This window comes from Bos indicus, chromosome 7 (genome assembly GCF_029378745.1).
Source record: "Bos indicus isolate NIAB-ARS_2022 breed Sahiwal x Tharparkar chromosome 7, NIAB-ARS_B.indTharparkar_mat_pri_1.0, whole genome shotgun sequence".
Taxonomy (NCBI): domain Eukaryota; kingdom Metazoa; phylum Chordata; class Mammalia; order Artiodactyla; family Bovidae; genus Bos; species Bos indicus.
In genome coordinates, this window is record NC_091766.1 from 46,401,100 (window position 1) to 46,417,130 (window position 16,031).

Consider the following 16,031-nt stretch of genomic DNA (forward strand, 5'->3'; position numbering starts at 1 on the left):
GTGTATAGGAGATCTGAACAGCACTGCCAATAGCCTGACCTAATGTACATTTATCTAACATTCCATCCAACAAGAGCAAAATGCACACACTTCTCAAGTGCCTATGGAGCATTCCTCAACCTAGATCATAAACTAGACCATAAAACAAGTCTAAATAAATTTCCAAGGATTGAATTTCTAAATGTTCTCTGAACAAAATGCAGTCAAAGTAGAAATCAGTGACAACAAGATACCTACAGAATTCTTCAAATATTTGGAAATGAAACAGTACTAAATAATGGACTAAATAGTCCATGAATTCAAAGAAGTCACAATAGAATTAGAAAATATTTTAAATTTAATGATAATAAAAAGGTGACATCAAAATTTGTGAGATGCATAATTTTTAAAGGGAAATGTATAGCTTTAAATGATTATCTTAGAAAATAAGAAAGATGCAAAATCAATTACCTTTGTTTGCACCTTAAAATGTTAACAAGAGATAAGCTAATTAAACCCAAGTAAGAGTGGAAATCAATGCAATAGAAAACAAATAATAGGAAAATCAGCAAAGACTAATGTTGGTTTGTTAAAAAGAGTAATAAAAATGATAACTACCTAGGAACATTTATTTACTGGATACAGAATTTCAGTTTTGCAAGATGAAAAGTTCCAGAGATTGGTGAATATACTTAATACTGTTGAACTGTAGCCTTAGAAATGATTGTGGAGGTAAATTTTATATTACATATATGTTTAACCATAACAAAAATTTTTATAAAAAGGAAAAAAGAAGACACAAATTATTCATAAACCAGGAATAAAAGATGAGCTATCACTAAGGACATTAAAAGGCTAATGAGGTGATATTGTGAACAACTTTACAGCAAAAGTTGTACAAAACATCCTGTTTCTATTAATACAAAGTAGCCAACATTCAAAAAACATCCATGTCGTCAGTGACATATTACTTGAAAAACATAACCTGCAAAAGTGACACAAGAAGAAATAGCAAATCTAAACCCTATACTCACTAAAGAAATTGATTTGGTAATTAAAGTTTCCAACAAACAAATGTCCAGACCCATATAGTTTTTCTGGTGAATTCTTTCCAATATTTAAGGAAGCGCTAATAATCAATTTGTGGCACCCCACTCAAGTACTCTTGCCTGGCAAACCCCATGGACGGAGGGGCCTGATGGGCTGCAGTCCATGGGGTCGCTAGGAGTCGGACACGACTGAGCGACTTCACTTTTCACTTTCATGCATTGCAGAAGGAAATGGCAACCCACTCCAGTGTTCTTGCCTGGAGAATCCCAGGGACAGGGGAGCCTGGTGGGCTGCCGTCTATGGGGTCGCACAGAGTCGGACACGACTAAAGCGACTTAGCAGCAGCAGCAATAATCAATTTTACATAAGCTATTTCAGAAAATATGGTATGAGAGTATACTTCCCAACTTATTTTATGAATCCAGCGTTACTTTGATGCCAACACCAGACAAGGATATCAATAAGAAAGGAAAATTACAGATCAAAGTCCCTTATTAACATAGGTATGAAAATCCTTAAAGTGTTAGCAAATGTAATCAACAATATATAGAAAAAGGGTAGAGTTCATCTCAGGATGTAAAGTTGATATACTATTATCAGATCAGATCAGATCAGTCGCTCAGTCGTGTCTGACTGCGACCCCATGAATCGCAGTATGCCAAGCCTCCCTGTCCATCACCAACTCCCGGAGTTCACTCAGACTCACCTCCATCGAGTCAGTGATGCCATCCAGCCATCTCATCCTCTGTCGTCCCCTTCTCCTCCTGCCCCCAATCCCTCCCAGCATCAGAGTCTTTTCCAATGAGTCAACTCTTCGCATGAGGTGGCCAAAGTACTGGAGTTTCAGCTTTAGCATCAGTCCTTCCAAAGAAATCCCAGGGCTGATCTCCTTCAGAATGGACTGGTTGGATCTCCTTGCAGTCCAAGGGACTCTCAAGAGTCTTCTCCAACACCACAGTTCAAAAGCATCAATTCTTCGGTGCTCAGCCTTCTTCACAGTCCAACTCTCACATCCATACATGACCACTGTAAAAACCATAGCCTTGACTAGACGAACCTTTGTTGGTAAAGTAATGTCTCTGCTTTTGGATATGCTATCTAGGTTGGTCATAACTTTCCTTCCAAGGAGTAAGTGTCTTTTAATTTCATGGCTGCAGTCACCATCTGTAGTGATTTTGGAGCCCAGAAAAATAAAGTCTGACACTGTTTCCACTGTTTCCCCATCTATTTCCCATGAAGTGATGGGACCGGATGCCATGATCTTCATTTTCTGAATGTTGAGCTTTAAGCCAACTTTTTCACTCTCCACTTTCACTTTCATCAAGAGGCTTTTGAGTTCCTCTTCACTTTCTGCCATAAGGGTGGTGTCATCTGCATATCTGAGGTTATTGATATTTCTCCCGGCAATCTTGATTCCAGCTTATGTTTCTTCCAGTCCAGTGTTTCTCATGATGTACTCAGCATATAAGTTAAATAAACAGGGTGACAATATACAGCCTTGATGAACTCCTTTTCCTATTTGGAACCAGTCTGTTGTTCCATGTCCAGTTCTAACTGTTGCTTCCTGACCTGCATACAAATTTCTCAAGAGGCAGATCAGGTGGTCTGGTATTCCCATCTCTTTCAGAATTTTCCACAGTTTATTGTGATCCACACAGTCAAAGGCTTTGCATAGTCAATAAAGCAGAAATAGATGTTTTTCTGGAACTCTCTTGGTTTTTCCATGATCCAGCGGATGTTGGCAATTTGATCTCTGGTTCCTCTGCCTTTCCTAAAACCAGCTTGAACATCAGGAAGTTCACGGTTCACATATTGCTAAAGCCTGGCTTGGAGATTTTGAGCGTTACTTTACTAGCATGTGAGATGAGTGCAATTGTGCGGTAGTTTCAGCATTCTTTGGCATTGCCTTTCTTTGGGATTGGAATGAAAACTGACCTTTTCCAGTCCTGTGGCCACTGCTGAGTTTTCCAAATTTGCTGGCATATTGAATGCAGCACTTTCACAGCATCATCTTTCAGGATTTGGAAGAGCTCAACTGGAATTCCATCACCTCCACTAGCTTTGTTTATAGTGATGCTTTCTAAGGCCCACTTGACTTCACATTCCAGGATGTCTGGCTCTAGGTCAGTGATCACACCATTGTGATTATCCGGGTTGTGAAGATCTTTTTTGTACAGTTCTTCTGCATATTCTTGCCATCTCTTCTTAATATCTTCTGCTTCTGTTAGGTCCATACCATTTCTGTCTTTTATCAAGCCCATCTTTGCATGAAATATTCCTTTGGTATCTCTGATTTTCTTGAAGAGATCCCTAGTTGTTCCCATTCTGTTGTTTTCCTCTATTTCTTTGCATTGATCGCTGAAGAAGGCTTTCTTATCTCTCCTTGCTATTCTTTGGAACTCTGCATTCAGTTGCTTATATCTTTCCTTTTCTCCTTTGCTTTTCACTTCTCTTCTTTTCACAGCTATTTGTAAGGCCTATTTGATATACTATTAAAAACCAATCAAGTTGATATACTATTAAAAACCAATCTGTATAATTTATCATGTTAGTTACAGAAGAAAATCATCTTTGCATAGATGCAGAAAAACCTATGGACAAATTTTGGTATTTATTCATGATAACAGCTTTCCCTGGTGGCTCAGATGGTAAAGTGTCTGTCTACAATGAGGGAGACCTGGGTTTGATCCCTGGATTGGGAAGATCCCCTGGAGAAGGAAATGGCAGTCCACTCCAGGACTGTTGCCTGGAAAATCCCATGGACAGAGGAGCCTGGTAGGCTACAGCCCATGGGTTCGCAAAGAGTCGGACATGACTGAGTGACTTCACTTTCACTTCTTTCTTTTCATGATAAAAACTCAGCAAACTGGGCATAAAAGAGAGCTTTCTTAACCTAACAAATGGTATCAACAAAAAAACCTACAACTGATATACTAATTGGTAAGTGAATGCTTCCTTTCAGAGGCTAAAGACAAAGTGAGGATGCCTCTTTCACAACTTTTACTCAACCTTGTACTGGAGGTCTTTGACAAGGCAATACTATAAGCAAAAGAAACAAAGGACATACAGATTGAATAGGAAGAAGTAAAACTGTCTTTGCTTATAGGTGACATGACTTTATACAAAGAGACTCCTAAGGATTTTTGGAAGATGAGTAGAGCTTAATTAATTAAGTAGTAATTAATTTTGCAGTAGTGAAAGATAAACAGAGTTATGATTCCATATACTAGAAATGAATAGTCGACAGTAAAAAATTTTAAATAACATTTACTGTAGCATAAAAAATCAAATATTTAAGTGGGCAATTTTTCCTTTGACAAAGTGATCTTAAAATTTATATGGAAAGAAAAAAAGGCCTAGAATAACCAAAACAGTATTGAAAAAGTAAAACAAATTTGGAAGACTTATCCTACCTGATTACAAGACTGACTACATAGCTACAGTAATCAAGACAGTGCAGGACTGATGAAAGGGATAAATGGAACAGAATAGAGTCTGTACATGCACCTACAGATATATGGTCCAAAGATTTTTGACAGGAATGTCAAGGAAATTCAATGGGCAATGACAATCTCTTTAACAACTGGTACGGGAACAATTGGTTATACTTTTAAAAAATAAAAGAACTTTGGCGTCTATCTCTAATCATGTATAAAAGTCAATTCAATGTAGGTCATTGACCTAAATGTAAAAGGTAAAGCAGTAAGATGACTAGAAGAAAAAAAAACAGAATTTTTTGCAACCTTAAAGTAAGCAAAGATTTCTTAGAGAAGTCACAGAAAACATGAACCATAAAAACAGAATCTGGTAAATTGAATTTCATCCAAATAAAAAATTTAGGCTCATCAAAGACATTGTTAAGGGAATAAATAGGTTAACACATATGTCTGACAAAAGACTTGCATCCAGAGTATAAAAACTCTTTAACAATTCAAGAATAAAAAGACAATTCAATTAAAAATGGGCAAACAGTTTTAATAGAGACTTCACTAAAGGAGATAGGCAAATGTATATCACCCAAAAAATAAGCACCTGAAGAAGTGTTCAGCATCATTAGGTTTGAGGGAAATGCAAATTAAAATTACAGTGAGTTACTACTAGTTATCCACTAGAAGTTATCCACTGACAGGGTTAAAGTGAAAAAAAATTGATAACGCGAGAGAGGAAGTAGAGGGACTGGAACTGTCCTGCATTGCTGGTGGGGGTATAAAATGATATAACCACTTAGGAAAACTGGTTATTTTCTTTAAAAGTTCAAAATACATTTACCTTATGACCTAGCAATTCCACTTTCAGATATTTACCTGAGAAGAATGAAAACACATTTTCACAAAAATTTTTGCATCAGAATGTTCATAGCGAATTTATTCATAAAATTCTGAAACTGGAAGAGAGCCCAGGTATCTATCAGATGGAATGAATGACTGAATGGATAAACTGTGGCACAGTCGTATAACAAGTTATGAGCAATATAGAGGAATGAGCTTCTAATATACACAGTATCATGGGTGACTCTCAAAACTGGAATGAGTGAATGAAGCTAGATACCAAAATAAATATACTATGTAGTCCATTTATAAGAAATTCTAGAGTAGGAAAAACTAACCTATGGTAACAGAGATCAGATAAGTGGTTGATTCTGAGGGTGAAAAATTGAGAAGAGGTGTGGTATACTTTCTGGTTGAGAGAAATGTTCCATGTCTTTGTGTATATTCTTCAAAATAGATTGAACAAAACACTTAAAACCTGAACATTTCACTTTATGGAAATTATATGCTAATAAAAAATATGGGATTAAAAAATCTTTTTCTTTCGCTAGACTTCAAATCCCAGTTACCAGATTTGAAAGTACTGTATTTAAAATAAATCAGTGACACTCTCTAACATAAATCACAGCAAGTTCTATGACCCACCTCCTAGAGTAATGGCAATAAAAACAAAAATAAACAAATGGGACGTAATTAAACTTAGGAGCGTTTGCACAATGAAGGAAACTGTAAGCAAGGTGAAAAGGCAGCCTGCAGAATGGGAGAATATATTAGCAAATGAAACAAATGACAAAGAATTAATCTCTAAAATGTCATTCAGCTCACTACCAGAAAAATGAACAACCCAATCAAAAAGTGGACCAAAGAACTAAACAGACATTTCTCCAAAGAAGACGTACAGATGGCTAATAAACACATGAATAGATGCTCAACTTCACTCATTATCAGAGAAATGCGAATCAAAACCACAATGAGGTACCATCTCAGACGGGTCAGAATGGCTGCTATCACAAAGTCTACAAACAATAAATGCTGGAGAGGGTGCGGAGAAAAGGAAACCCTCTTACACTGTTGGTGGGAATGCAAACTACTACAGCCACTATGGAGAACAGTGTGGCGATTTCTTAAAAAACTGGAAATAAAACTGCCATATGACCCAGCAATCCCACTTCTGGGCATACACACCAAGGAAACTAGAACTGAAAGAGACATATGTACTCCAGTGTTCACTGCAGCACTGTTTACAACAGCTAGGACATGGAAGCAACCTAGATGTCCATTAGCAGGCAAATGGATAAGGAAGTTATATGTGGTACATATACACAATGGAATATTACTCAGTTGTAAAAAAGAATGCATTTGAGTCAGTTCTAATGAGGTGGATGAAATTGGAGCCTATTATACAGAGTGAAGTAAGTCAGAATGAGAAACACCAATACAGTATATTAACGCATATATATGGAATTTAGAAAGATGATAACAATGACCCTATATGCAAGACAGCAAAAGAGACACAGATGTAAAGAACAGACTTTTGGACTATGTGGGAGAAGGTGAGGGTGGGATGATTTGAAAGAATAGCATTGAAACATGTATATTACCATGTGTAAAATAGATGACCAGTGCAAATTTGATGCATAAAGCAGGGCACTCAAAGCCAGTGCTCTGGGAACAGCCCAGAGGGATGGGGTAAGGAGAGGGGTGGGTGGGGGATTCAGAATGGTGGGGACATATGTACACCTGTGGCTGATTCATGTCAATGTATGGCAAAAAACCACCACAATATTGTAAAGTAATTAGCCTCCAATTAAAATAAATTAATTAAAAAATAAGTTAATGGTATAATTATATTTTGATGGGCAAATGCTATGATAAAACTATTGTAAACCTAATTTGAAATATTTTATGAGAGCTACATCCTGTAAGCCTGTTCTTTAGCAGCAGCTCTGCTCAAACCCTGGAGAAGGTGATGGCACCTCACTCCAGTACTCTTGCCTGGAAAATCCCATGGACAGAGGAGCCTGGTAGGCTGCAGTCCATGGGGTCAAAAAGAGTCAGATAAGACTGAGCAACTTCACTTTCACTTTTCACTTTCATGCGCTGGAGAAGGAAATGGCAACACACTCCTGTGTTCTTGCCTGGAGAATCCCAGGAACGGGGGAGCCTGGTGGGCTGCCGTGTCTGGGGTCGCACAGAGTTGGACACGACTGAAGCAACTTAGCAGTGGCCACAGCAGCATGCTCAAACCCAGATCTGCCCACTCAGCCTTCCCCTGGGGAGAGGAGAACTGGGTGGCAGGTGAGAGGCAGCCCCTGCCGGCCTCGTGGTGAATAGGCAGAGTGTCCACAGAAATGAGCTTTAGTTGTATCTGTTAATTATCTGCTGCTGAATCTGGAGCTTATGAAACCCTGTTCACTAGACTTCAAAAGCTGGTGAGTCGGCTCGGTTATCTCTTTGAGGAACCCACTTTATCCCTCTCGCCAATCTGTGACAGCAAAGATTTGGTTTCATTGCAAAATTGTCTGGCACGATGGCGTCAGGCTGACTTGGGAAGGGTTGGAAAACAGTGATGACTCAGAGCTCTGCTGAGGAGCATCTAACCCACCTATCTCCTCTGCATGCCTTAGCCTGGTGAAGGAGGGGGCAGGGTGGACCTGGCCCCCATGGGAAGGAGGCTCCAGAGGCCTTGCAGAGGAGTGGGGCTAAGTCCTCCATCCTTCTGTGGGAACAAACCTCTCAACCGAGGCTGGGAAGGGTAGGGTTTGTTTGCTTGCTTGCCTTTCTTTTTTGGTCTTTGGTAATAGTTTTCACTGACTTTCATTGACTGTGGAGTCAGTGAAAACTGGATTCCTTTCCTCAGCTGGTCAGGGTCAGCTTTGATTCTGGGTTTTCCTTTTCCTATCCTTTTATTAGAGTGCAATGAGGTTCTGTATCAGGTTCTTAGGTGAGAACATATTTCTGTTTGTTCTGCTTTCCTTGTTTTCCTTACTGGAGTAAGTGTTGTTTTCCTAAAATGACATATATATTAATTCGTTTACATGTTTCTAAAACTAAGGACGTTAGTCGAATTTATTTGTAGACAAAAACGGAATGAAAGATTGCTTTCCTACTTGTTTTTCTGCTCCCTGGCATTAATTTCAGAAGTTAAAAATCTGGGTTGTTGCTTCTTGTGCTAACAATTCCCATCTCACTAAATCATGGCACAGATGCAAAGTTTCAGTTTAATTTGGATTCTGGTATTATGCTTACGGAGGTAAAGGAAGACCCAGGCTTCGTAAATCTTTTTCTGTTTTTCCACTTTTATTTTTACATGTAGCTAGACTCAAAGTTTATGTCCATTTAGCTGACCTTTTCAATAGTGAGAGCTATTTTATAAGGCAGCAGAAGTGAAAGTTATCAGCAAGACTGGGTAATGTACAGTATTTATGAATGAACGTGCAAAAACCAACCTGGGGGTGTAAAATGTGAGGCTGTACTCAGGCAGAACTGCTTGTGACTTGAGCCTTCTTTGCAGTAAAGCATAATTCATGCTGCTGTTAGCCCTTAAAACAGGAAATAATATACCCATTTAACTTAATCACAATTTATATTACATGTGCATATTTCTAAACAAATGTTGTAGATGGAGAGTTTGGTAGCAATAATATTTATGAATTACACTTTTAGTTAGCAAAGGAAATGTGTGACCTCTTACATTTGGTTTGACATTTGAATTTGGTGTTCAGTGCATTTGACAGGGGTGATGGATTCTCATTAGCTCAATGTATAAACAGGAAATGCTTCCTTGGTGAACAGTTATTAATGTGGGACATCCCTGAATTTGAATTTTTAGTTGCTTATTCTGGTCCAGACTATGAAACTTATTTAATGTCTCCCTTTCAAAAAAATAAAAATAAAAGGAAAAAACAAGCTTTTAATATTGTGGCTTGACAACCTGAACACGTGAATGCCAGGTTCTGAAAAACAAAATGGTTGGTGAGCGGGTGGCAAGTAAGGCTGCAGGGATCTCACACACAGGGAGTAGCCCCAGCAGCGGGCGGCCCCCACGTGGCTTCGGCTTGCCTTAATTTCTAAATAAGATAACCTATAGGAATTAGAACATGACGTGGGGGCAGAATGGAGTAAGCTCCTACTTAACCTTTATCCAAACCAGGATTAAAGCTGTTCGTGCAAACCGGGAATCAGAGCCCATTTGCAATGTGACTTCAGACAGAAATTTCATCTTGAGTTTTCAGTGCTAACTTGCGATTCAGCGACAATCCTATGAAACAGGAGCTGAAGGGAAAGATGCAGGAAAGTTGGGAGAGGCATCCAACTTCTGATGGGTAGGAGGAAAAGCCAGGCCAGTGTGCCAGTGCCCGTGGTGGGCCTGACTCTTCTGAGTCATGCTTCGAATCTAATTAGAAGTCAGTTAGAAACCCGGAAAGTGAAGCTGGCAGGCCCTTAATCTGTATTTCAGGTCTGCAGAGGGGGAAAGTAGCATTTTTATTGTTGGAGGTCAAAGTTTAAATTTAGTTTATATCAGATTACCAAAATATGCTTTCGGTAAGGTTAGATTCTCATGCTCGGAGAGAGTGGGACTGTAATGAAAGCAAACAGGGCCGGAGATAATCCCATTACAGATGAACTCTTCACTCGAGCCTCAAACATTTGGGAACCATAATAACACCATCTCAGCAAGAAGATAAAGCCGAGCGGGCGGGAGCTGAGAGGGAAGCTCACTGAGCCCCCCTATTCAACATACCCCCCTTTCCCTTATTCCCAGAGCACACCCTGCTCCAGCTTTTTAGCTCACAGCACTTGGAGAAATGACTTACTTATTAGTTTTTCTGCTACTTCCACCCCTAAAATTTAAGCCCCGTCTATGGGGTCGCACAGAGTCGGACACGACTGAAGCGACTTAGCAGCAGCAGCAGGGTAGAGATTGTTTTTTTCTATTTTGTTAGATCACAGCCTGGCTCATAAGAATCTCTCACTAAACACTGGTGGAATGAATGAAGGAAGCTCATTTCCTCTGAGCAGAAAGCGAAGATTTTGAAACCAAGATAGGGAGCCAGCCCCTTTGGGTTCTGAAAGAAGTGACAATTGCCCTAGGAGGAGGAAGGCATCATCATTCCTGTGGGTTCTAGAAGGAAAACCATGAGGCTCAGATTGGAGGTTGCCGGCTCTAAGTCTGTGAGAACAGGAGCCATGCCCGCCCTGGTACCCAAGGCCTTGCACCCTGGTACGGAGGCTCAGTAGCTGGGAACAGAGCTGGACAGAATGAACGAGGAGTTGGGGTTGGAAGAGCCCTCAGTTGCACATCTGGGAGATAGTGTGTGTCTCTGCCCCAACCTTTCAGGACAGTGAATCAGTACAGGCTGAGCGGGACCCCGTGAATACTGCCGGTCACAGACTGGACGCAGATGGGGATGAACCATCCAAGGGCTGAGGAAAGAAGCTGACAGGGCGGGATGTGTCTCTTTGGAGCCAGCTTTGCTCTCCCTGCTTAAAGTCCCGCCAGGACATTCCTGAGCTTGAGACAAAATAAAGCATCACCTTTCTCCACTAAGGACGTGCCCGTGGGAAGACCACATCCCTTCCTCACGCCTTCTTTCAGAAATCATGTGAAATAGACCGACGACTGCTTCTGCCTCCAGTGAACATGATTTGCAAACTACCCTTTCTCCTCCTTCCCCCATGGAAATAATGGACAGCCTGTCCTCTTCCTTCTTCAAATACTCTCAAGAATATTGGTATGAATCCCTGTTTTCTTTTGGCCTCTTAGAACAGAACCTTATTTATCAGTTTGTGAACTCCAGACCCCAGCTCTTTCCTCCCAACTCCTGGCAATGTTATCATTCTACCAGCCAGCAAGGGGGAAAGCCAGAGGCTTCTGCAGCAAAGACCAAGTATACAAAGCAATATGAAGGGGTCACTTACTCATTGAAGCCTCTGACAGAGGATTGTGAGCCACACAGGGCTGGTTGCTACCCTCAAGCAGCTTAGATACCAGCTGGGAAGATCGCAGCCTCCACCTGTGTGCTTCTGAGGGAGGCAGGTTGACCTGAGGTTGGCGTGGTGATAGGAGCCAACCTGGTCCTGGCGTGAATACCGCTCTGTGACCCCAGAGGTGAGCCCTGCTCCCTGGTAGGCCTCCCAGACTTTCAAGAGCCTGCCTTTGGCTCAGCTTTTGGGACAGAGAGCAGTCTTGCCTTGAATCATTCCTCACAGACCCGGTCCTCTGCAGGGAAACTGAAACCTGTCCTTTGAAGAGGCAGCGTTCAAACTGATGTGCAAACTCTCGATGGCCACTGCATCCTTCTGAAGAGAAGGGGGTGCAGCAGGCCAAGCTCAGGAGGCATGTAGAAGCATCCACAGCGTGCCAGGCCTTTTCCTAGACCCCAGCCTCTAAGGGCAGGCTCACTCACAGCCCGGGACCTTTCGTTTGCGTCGGCACTGCTCTTGCACTCCCTAGTCCTCCATTTATCCAAGGCCTTCCATCCTGAAACCCTGGGAAACCTCCACCACGAAGCCCTCCCTGAACACCCCAGATCCTGTCTGCCCCCGAATCTCTGTGGATTTTAAAATTGTTCTCTAAGGACTGTGTGCATTTTGTCCCCCTGAGCTCTGTGAGCTCCCTGAGTTCAGGGGCAGTGCTACTTCTCTGACCATGCCTTAGTTAATTAGTACAAGCCTTAGTATTTATCGGGCTTCCCAGGTGGCTCAGTGGTAAAGCATCTGCCTGCCAGTGTAGGAGACTGTGGTTCGATTCTTGGATTGGGAAGATCCCCTGGAGGAGGAAATGGCAACCCACTTCAGCATTCTTGCCTGGGTAATACCATGGACAAAGGAGTGTGGCAGGCTACAGCCCATGGGGTCCCTAAGAGTCAGACACGACTAGGCATGCACACACATTAGTATTTATTAAGCATGTCTTGAGGTTCAGCTATCATTTTGCCTTTTTTGACTTTGTTTTTGGAATGATTAAAAACTTTTCTACTTAAAAGTTATAAGTTATAACTTCTACTTAAAAGTTATACATGTTTGCACTAAAAAAAACCAAACTATTCAGAGTTGAGTACAGAAAAAGTTAGTAGCTCTTGGGTCCCACTGCCAATCCCGTTCCTGAGGTTATCAGACCTAACGGTATAGGACATCTTTACATCTCTCTCCATGCCCCCACAAACTTAAAATGTATGTATACACACATATTGGAATTTTAACTTTTCATATTTTAAATTATTTCTTTTTAAAAATAAAATCTGGCTCGCACTAACCAAACACTACCTTGACAGTGCTTTTTTAGTTAATGCCACCTCATGGTATTGTGCTGGCTAGTAAATTTGCCGAGAAAAGCTTGCTTTATCAGTAAGGGACATAAACATGTTCAAACCTTCTGACATTCATGGATAACTCTTAAAAATTTTATTAATATAAAGGAAAAATAAAAAGAAATAGACTGAGTAGTAGGACAATAGATGTTCATGGATGCTGCAATATAATATATGAGTAATTAAAAAGGAAAAAAATCCAGCATGGCTTTTTCTGTTAGTACATGTAAGATGTTATTTATTCTTTTTATTCTCCTAATAGCTGCATAATTTACATTTGATGGTATAAACATAACACAATTTATTCAACACTTTAACTGATGGACATTCATTTTGATTTTACTTTTTGCCCTGATAAACAGTGCTTCTGTAAACATTCTTGTAGATATGCCCTGCAGGACATAATCCTATAAGTGAGATTGCTGGTATTTTAAATTTTAATAGACGGTGCTATACATCTTTTCTAAAGATTATAGCAGTTTATCAGACTCTAGGAATGAGTGAGTACTCCTGTTTCCCTTACTAGCCCTAGGTATTACTATTCTATCACTCTGATGGGTCAGATTTGTTGTTTTAATTTGTATTTCCCTAACTAATGAAGTTGCATATCTTTTCCACTGCTTACTGGCAATTTACATTTCTTTGTCTTTAAATTGCCTTTTCATATCCTTTGCCTCTTTTTCTGATATTCTTTCTTTTTCTTATCTGTAGAAGTCCTTTATTAAGATAGCATATAAACCCTTAGCAATAAGTGTTGCAGTTTTTTCTCCCTTCTTTTAATTTTGTCTATGATAAATCTGGCTACCTAAAAATTTAAAACTTTGCGTTGTCAGGTATTAAAACCTCTCTTTCTTTATGGCTTCTAGTTTTTATGTCTTCTTTAAGAAGACCTTCTCCCTCAGAGTTTATATATACATTCCCATAAGTTTTCTTCTACTATTTTTTTTATAGTTGTATCTTTTTCATTTAGATCTTTAATTCACCAGGAAGCCAGGTATGAGATGATGTGTAGAGGGGTCTAGCTTTATTTAACAGGTGATGTTGGACTAACTGCCTATCCATAAAGGAAAAAACCAAACCGAAGCAAAGTTTCCTTTCCCCATTGACTACATCTGTGTCTTGTATGGAGTTATTCTACTTTTAGGATATGTTAGGTTCCCAGGCCTTGCTTTAGGGTGGAAGACAGCTCCCATTGTCCAGACACTGTACGAAGAATCAACATGAGCACTGGTTCCCTGCTTGGGTAAATCTCTCTTTTCTTGATTATTAGCTATCAACAGGGAAAGGGGAGGGTTTCGATTACACATTCCCAAACCCAGGCCTATGTGAAGCTCTCAGAGCAGCAAATATCCTTCTTTTGGCTTGCGGGGTGGTGGGGGGTGGTGGCGGGAAGGACCAAATTTTGAATTATGACAACCCCAAGTGGTGCCCTAAATCACCAGGTTTCTTACATGCTGGTGACAACAGAGCCCCTGATATAAGAGGTCCTGGTCAGAGACACCCTTGTCCCTGGCAGGCTTGGGGGCGGTGTCTGTCTGGCTTTCTTTGCAGTATCTACTCGCAGGCTGAGATTTTCTTTAGGCCAAGTTTCAGCCTGGAGCAAATTTTTTATGGCTGTGAGCTAATCCCCTAGCAAACCCTGGTTTATATAGAAACGCTGACACAGTGCTAGCTCTGGTGATTCAACTGGGGCGGCTGGGCTATTTATGGCTCCCTGATGCCAATAGGGGATAATTCTCATTTAATAGATTCCGTTTCTATGGGGACAGGGATCCCACTTTTTCTCCCCAGTGGAACTTCTTGCACCAGGACCTGAGCAAGTAGACGGCTGCCTGGGGGCAGGGGCAACCATGGGAGTAGCTCAGGCTGCAGTAAGTTTCAACCAAGGTGGGCTTTTCATCCTGGGATTGCAAGAGCCTTAGAAACAAATAAATATTTTCATCTCCTGTTTTGTCTCTGGGCAGTGGGCCCGAAAAGCATCTTGATTCTTCTCAGTGAGACTTGGGAGAAAAGCTGAGGATGACTTAATTCCGTCTTCCCCTTTCCCTTTCTGCACTTCTTTCTTTGTCCTAAGGACCTGCAGCAAGGGTTCTACGCAGCCACTGTTTGTGGGCGTGAGCCAGGCAGGGCTGTACTCAGGGTCCCCCGGGGAGGTGAGGCCGTGTGCACGGCTGACCCCTCCTGAGACAGCTCCTTTGCCCCAGGTGGGGGCTGACGGGACCAGGGGATGGGTTTGGGGCTGGCAGGAGGGGGCAGTTCTTGGTTTAGCTTCATTTCTATTATCAGCCAGTATGAATCTTGGGTTCCAGCTTGAGCTCTTAAAAGACCTAGGGAGTGCCTTGTTTCCATTCCTCTCAACTGCCTCCTTACATAGGGTCAGACTTTTTAAAAAATTGTGGTAAACTATTCATAGCATAATATTCACCACTTGGAAGCATACAGTTCAGTGACATTAGGTCAGTTTGTATTGTGCAACCGTTTCTATCATCCATCTCCAGAATTCTTTTCATCTTACCCAGCTGAAACTCTGTGCTCATATTAAACAATAACTCCTGCTCCCTGGGGGGAAAAACTCTTGCCACTATGGGATGAAGGGTTTTGGAGCTGTGATCTCTGATGACCTGGGCCCTGTTAGGGTGGCTCTAGGGAGTGCCAAGAAGCAGCCAAGCCCCTACAGAAGGGAGTCCTCTTCACCATGCCGGGCCTGTCCCAGTGACATTTGGAGGGTTAGACAGGTGAACTTCATCATCCCCGTTTGTCAGAGAAGCTTCACAGCAACAGGGTTAAGCAGTCCAGTAACCCAGTGGCCGAACTGGGGCTGCCTGGCTCCAGAGCCTGTGCCCTTAACCATTTCTGGATATTTATTGCTAAGCTCTGGGGCTCCTAGTGTCATCCCCAGACCAACAGAGTCATTGCAAGAGCACCGGGCATTGGTCTCAACTCAGCAAAGCAACCAGATCGCGCCCACCTCATCTGTGGCCTTTGAAGTCAGCGATGTCAAAAAGCGGGACAGCCTTGTCTTTAACCAGCTTTTATGGGGCCTGTCAGGGGGATGGAAGCACTTAGAGATGGCAGGCAGATAAAGGATGGGCCAGGCCTGCCCTGATAAGGTGGCCCAGGACTGGGGGAGACACCGAAGCCGCCAGGACTGTGGTTTCTGCATGGGAGTAAGCACGATTTCTGGCAGAGCCAGAGAAGCTGTGAAGACAGGCTGGCGGCCACAGGATTTAGTGGTTTAGCTTTGTTGAAATCCTCAACTTCAAGGACTTCCCCTGGTGACTGAGTTTTGTCAGGCTAATTAAGAGCAAGCCCGGCCCTGCAACAAGCCAAGCTCTGGGAATAGAAGAGGGAGGGGAAGAGTGGGCGAGGGATGCCCAGACATGGCTGGGGGGCAAGGATCTGGTGTCAATCCTGATGGATG

At 41.7% G+C, this 16,031-nt stretch overlaps 1 protein-coding gene across 8 annotated transcripts in view; it reads left to right on the plus strand.

The window, feature by feature from the left end:
* Positions 1-16,031, plus strand: part of LOC109562038 (uncharacterized) — a 232,263-nt gene that overhangs the window by 127,637 nt on the left and 88,595 nt on the right. Inside the window, exon 1 of one of the 8 annotated variants that reach the window (XR_011567695.1) lies at positions 7,403-7,595. The exons of the other annotated variants lie outside the window; for them this stretch is intronic. The gene's annotated coding sequence lies outside the window, so the exon portion shown is untranslated. Of the gene's footprint in view, positions 1-7,402; positions 7,596-16,031 lie in introns of those variants that run through there. 8 annotated transcript variants of the gene reach the window in all.